Source organism: Gracilinanus agilis, chromosome 2 (assembly GCF_016433145.1).
Source record: "Gracilinanus agilis isolate LMUSP501 chromosome 2, AgileGrace, whole genome shotgun sequence".
Classification (NCBI taxonomy): Eukaryota; Metazoa; Chordata; class Mammalia; order Didelphimorphia; family Didelphidae; genus Gracilinanus; species Gracilinanus agilis.
Genome location: NC_058131.1, coordinates 171,556,187 through 171,562,195, shown reverse-complemented (window position 1 = coordinate 171,562,195; position 6,009 = coordinate 171,556,187). Strand labels below are relative to the sequence as shown.

The following is a 6,009-nucleotide window of genomic DNA, read 5'->3' as shown; positions in this document are numbered from 1 at the left end:
AAAGACGTTGGTTAAGAAACCTTCTTCCCCTATGGGGAAAATTATAGTTCTTCCTGCTGTACTTCAGTCAAAGTCCTCAGATAAAATGCCATCTTTAGCATTCGCAGCTATGCCCTTCGCCTAGTGGAGATAGTAAGAGTCCTTCTCTAACCAGGGGGTTATCGCTTTCCTTGGCCAATGACTATGAATCTCCTACAAGGCTTCCTGGTCAGCCCTCTCAACCAATGGTTAAGAGGCTCCTCCACTCATCCAGGTACCATTAGAAAGTAAAAAACACCCAGGCTAAGATCAGGTCTATTGCATGAGCTCTGATTTCTTTTGGATCCAAGAAGGCTTTTCTATTTCACACAGAATACAATATGGCGGCATTAAGACCCAATTCAAAAGAAGCTCTTCCTGAGACAGAAGACTGGCATTAACTCATGTAAAATTAGGTAACAGAACAGCAACTCATGTAAAATTAGGCAACGGGACAATGTCATCAAGTAGCAAACAAAAGAGATAATTTTGAGGAAGAAGGTACTTTTTCTAATGCCCATACTTTTGAAACTCCCATTCTCTGCTGTCCAGGGATCATACCTGGTGGGTTGTGAACCAGTGAGAGATAGTAGAAGTAGAAGGCAAGATTACAGACTCCCCACGGGACAGTACATTCTTCAGAGGTGGCCGATGCCTGGTTGAGTGACATTCTATACAAAGGTCCATAATGTGGTTCCTGCAGATGGCACAGTGGTCAACTATAATATCCTAAGCCCAGCAAGCCACCGCATTCCACTTTTTTACTTCAAAGTGCTTGCCTGTGCTGTTTTTAGTGCCACTGGGGGTATTCACATCCATCAGAGCCACTTTGGAAATCAAGTCTGCTATCCAAACTCTTAACGGAGTTCTTCTATTTAAGTCTTCCCTAAATCCCTTTGTTTGAGTTCTCTAAACTGATTTATTTGACTTTACTCTGTCTCCCTCCAGTCTCTCAGTTCAGCTCCCAACTGACTTATCAAAAAATTATTTAAGTTCTTAGGTCATATATTCTGCTGGCTAGGCAGATACCCTTTGGACTCTTATTTCCTCAAACAAAGAAGAAACTAGGCAATATTGTGTGAGGAAACTACTTTTAACTTTCTCCATTTTGCTTCTCTGTCTGATGCAAATAGCAGTGGCTATGCTAGCAAGAGAAGACTGAAAATCCAGGCGGCCTTTATCTCCTTATCCCCATAATACATCATAGCTTGGCCCTTCCCAGGGCTCTCTACATTAAGAAGTACATTGATAAACTAGAGAGTATGCAGAAAAAAGCAACTAAGATAGTGAAAGACCTTGATATTCAACAAATATCAGTTGAATGAACTAGGAAACTCTAGTTTGGAGAAAAGAAGTCTTAGTAAGGACATGAGAGCTATTTAATAGTATTTGAAAAGCTGTCATATGAGGAATGTTAGACCTGGAAATATAATAAGCATGCCATCTATATCTTTATCTTGTTGTTCAGTTGTTTTTCAGTTGTGTCTGACTCTTTATGACCCCATATGAGATTTTCTTTGCAAAGATTCTAGAATATTTTTACCATTTCCTTCTCCAACTCATTTTGTAGATGAGAAAACTAAGGCAAACAGCTTTAAGTGACTTATCCAGGGTCATATAGATAGTAAATGTTTGAGACTGAATTTGAACTCAGGTCTTCCTGACGTAAGCCCAGCACTCTGTCCAATATGCCACCTAGCTGCCCACTGCCTTTAGCTCTAAGTCCTGGCGGTTAAAAAAAAATTTTTTTAATAACACATACTCCTGTACCCATTCTTAGGGTACTTCACTAGACCTCCATCCAAATAAGACTGATCCATTTAATGACCACTTTGCCAAGTCACACAAAAGGTTATAATTCTAGAGTGGGAGAGGACCTCAGATGGATTATAGACCAACTCCATCATTTCACAGATAAAGAAAATAAGGCTTAGGAAAACTAAGTAACATGCCACAGTCATCTATATAGTAAACATCAAAGGTGGGATGAATAAAAAAGCATTTAAAAGCACTTTAATAATTACTTAAAATAGCTGAGTGATGTGATAGTGGGAATCTTATTATTCCCAGTTTACATATATAGGAGTCATTTGCTCATAAGTGATGAGCACAGGACTCTAAGCCTGGTGCTCTTTCCACCAAGTTACACTGCCTGTGAAGCTGAGGCAATGGTTAAATATTTCTAAAGCAATGAGCCTAAAAGTAAAATATCTTACTGGCCCTCCACACTGGCCCTCCCTATCCCAAAACTATCAGGTATTCAAAACACTCTCCCAGGAAGCAAACTGAAATGAGGACTTCTAAGGAAACCAGCATCATTAGAATTGCAATGTTTTCATGGGATCCCAGATTTAAACTCAAAAAGAAGGAAGAAAGGAAAGCATTTATTAAGTACCTACTACATGCCAACCACAGGGCTAAGTGCTTTACAAATATTAGCTTACTTGATCCTCAGAACAATCTTGAGAGGCAAGTGCTATAGTTATCCTCATTTTACAGTCGAGGAAACTGAGGCAGTCAGGGGTTCAGTGGCTTGTCCAGTGTAAGACTACTAAGAAGTACCTGACACCCTATTTGAATTCAGATCTTCTTTCCTCCAGGCCCAGAGCTCTAGCTCTAGTATCACCTGGCAAAGGTGAACTTAGTCCAACCTAGAGAACATAATCTTAGTTCAGAAATGGGGAAACTGGAGCCAAGAGAAGCCAAAAGATTTGCCAAGCCCACATGGTAATAATAAAAATAGTAATAATAGCTCACATTTATACGGCACAACAACCCTGGAAATTAAATGCTATTATCATCCCCACTTTACAGATGAGGAACCTGAGGCGGATAGGGATTAAGTGACTTGCCCAGAGTCACATTGCTGGGAGGTAACCGATGCCATATTTGAACTCAGATATTCCTGACTCCAGGCCAAGTCCACCAGAGCCAGCATCTCAACTCCTCTGCCTCCCAATATAGCATTCTTTCCTCTATATCATTCTGCCTCTTCAATTTCAAATCAGATTTTAAATATACATGTGCCCATAAATCCCTCTGTCAAGAATAGCTCAAACCCTGTCATTCTTGCCTTTTATTTGCTTTGCTGCTATTGTAGCAAGAAAAAAAATAGTATTGGCTTTTCAGTTAGTGATTACACATCATCACATGCCCAATTTATAATACCATGCCCCAAAGAACAGATGTAATAAAGTAAGGGCAGGAAGTAGCAACCTTATAAAACAGAGCGGCCAGCTTAAAAGTCTTTACATGTGCGCCGGAAAGAAAACTGTATGAGCAGGGCCAGGGACCTTGCTTTGTGCAAAAAATTTCAGATGCTAAGTGTCAGGCTTGGGGTGGGTTAAAGAGTGAGTGAGTAATGAGCAAAATGGAACTCTAGATGACAGTATCTCCCACAGCCATCACCCTCCTGCAGGCCCTCATTACTACCCGCCTGGACTATTGCCAGAGCCTCCTCACAGCGCTCCCTCTGCCCTCTGATCCATCCTTCACCCACTGACAGACACATTTTTCCTCAAGCCTAAACCTGGTTCTTTTGCTCAAAGCTCATTCATTTACACCAACATTTTTAGGAGCCTACTACGTGCAAGACGTTTGTCCTAGTGGAAAAAAAGAGAACCAACAAAATCTCTGACTTTCAAGTCAAGTGCAGTCTCCTGAATTTGTCATTTAAGGCCCTCCCCAACATGGCACCATCTTAGCATTTCAGCCTTATCTCGTAACACGATGCTCACACATGACACTCTGGCCAAATGAGACTTGTTTGCTATACCTGCGAAAGGGGACAAAAACTAGACTTTCTCATTCTTTGCTTTTTGTTCAGACTCTGCCCTATAACTAGAATGTGGTCCACTACTCCCAACTGCATTGACTGAATTCCTACACACAAATATTTCAATATACAAAGAAGACCACTAACTCCCTGCTCACATCCTTTAAATCCCAACTCTAATGCTCCTTTATCCAAAAAGCCTTCCCTAACCCCTTACCCTCTCTTCTGCCAGTCAGTAGTGAGTCCCTACTCCTCAGGACATTCCATAGTCCTTTGTTTACCTATTTATACACTCTCCATGTTCTCAAGCATTTCAAGGGACTTCTGGGACCCTAAACAACCTGGACTGGAACAAGAATCTTCTCTATAATATACAGGACAAATGGTAATCTGGCCTTTGCTTAAAGACCTCCAGGGAAACAGAACTCCCTACCTCTCCCCATTCCACCTTCAGAGAACTCTAATAGGAAGCTTTTCTATTTATCATGTCAGTTCATCAACCCTCTGCAATGTCCACTCATTTATTTCTCTCAGTTCTAGATCTAGAATTAAGCAGAACAAGTCTGGCTCCTCTCCCACATGCCAGCCCTTTAGACTCCTGAAAAAAAGGCCATTGTGTCCCCCTGCAGTCTTCTTTCTTCCAAGTTAAACATTCCATTTCCTTTTACTCATCCTCACGTGCATGATCTTCAAGGCCCTTCATAGCGTTGGTCACTTTCCACTGGACATTCTCCAGTTCATCAATGACCCTCCTAAAATGTGGCACCCAGAACTGAATACAAAGAACGATCCCAGCCCTAGACCTAGCATTATGCCTTACTTAATACAATGAAGCCCAAGAGTCCTTTAGTTTGGGGGCTGCCATATCACACGATTGACTCATATAGAGCTACAGTGCAGGGAAATTTCTGATTCAGAAGATATCTAGAACCTGAGAGAGATAACAATGCTGATCAGGAAAGAAATGTCTTCTTGTTAAGGATTATTTATTAGAAATACTTTATATTAGATATCTATCCCTGGCCAAAACACTTTCCTTCCTATTTTTTTAAACCATAATCTTAATTGGATTGAATATTGCTTTCAACTCATGCTCACTTAGCCCCAGAGAACACTCTGTGCTAAGATAAGTGATTAGTTTTGCACATAACCTCCCAAAAGGTACATTTTCCTTAAAGGGCCTTATACCCTGCAGCTTAATTTGTCCCTGGGTCTACAATTGCCTCAATGAGGTCAAACCTACCCATAAAGTAAATGATACCTGTAACCAGTGTCCAGTACGGCAAGATTAACCTTTCCTAAATATCCGGCAGCTAGTCGCCTTCTCTGTGAGCTAGGAGGGCCACCCCCCTGGATTGGATCCAGCTAAGAGGGCCCAAAGAAAACAGGTGGTGATGGTCATCTATCTGTTTCCCAGAGGACCCCAGAGTCTCACCCACAGAGACTGCCTAAGCCGCTGGGAGGCCCCTGACTCAAGAAAACCTGGGCACCGATGCCTTCTCTTGAAGGCTCAGGATGCTCTGCATATTTCAGCCAATAGATTCTTCTTTTTTTTCTTCATTCAAGATGTTCCCAAGACTGACCTTAAGTGCAAGATGTAGAATCTACTCCTGACCCAGGCCTGAACTCACTTCAAAAAGGCATTTAGCCTTCCAAACCAAAGCCTATACTTTCTCCATCTATAAAACAAGTAAAGCGTTCCCTATCGTCTATCTCACAGGTATATTACTAGATAAAATGAGACCACAGATGTGAAAGTGCTCAGCTGCTATTTAAACACGAGGTACTTTTTTTTATTGTTATCATTTCTAGTATGTTCTGACCCTCAGGCTCTGCCAGAACTCCAGGGAGGAAAGCTTCCCAAGCTCAGGGCTTCCATATTTTTCATAAACTAGAGCTGGTAGTGAGTTATGTGTGTTTATGACATTTTGTACCATGTAATTGCAAAGCTGAATTTATGCCCCCTTCAAGACCTAGAAGAAATAAGCAATTGCCTCATCTATCTGGACACATCTCTCAATAGGTAAGGCAAGGAAGGGTTGTGTGTGTCAAGGGGATGGTCAGCCTGACACCAGAGGCTAACTGGAAGGGAGAAGAACCAAGCAGCTCATGGTTATAGAAGATTGACATATTTTTATATATATAAAAATTATATATAGATATTATATACTAGCAGCTTATAGTTATATAGGATTGATATATTTTATATATAATGT

At 41.1% G+C, this 6,009-nt stretch overlaps 1 pseudogene; it reads right to left on the bottom strand.

The window, feature by feature from the left end:
• Positions 1-528: 528 nt before the first annotated feature.
• LOC123233431 overlaps positions 529-6,009 on the bottom strand; it is a 73,049-nt pseudogene continuing 67,568 nt past the window's right edge.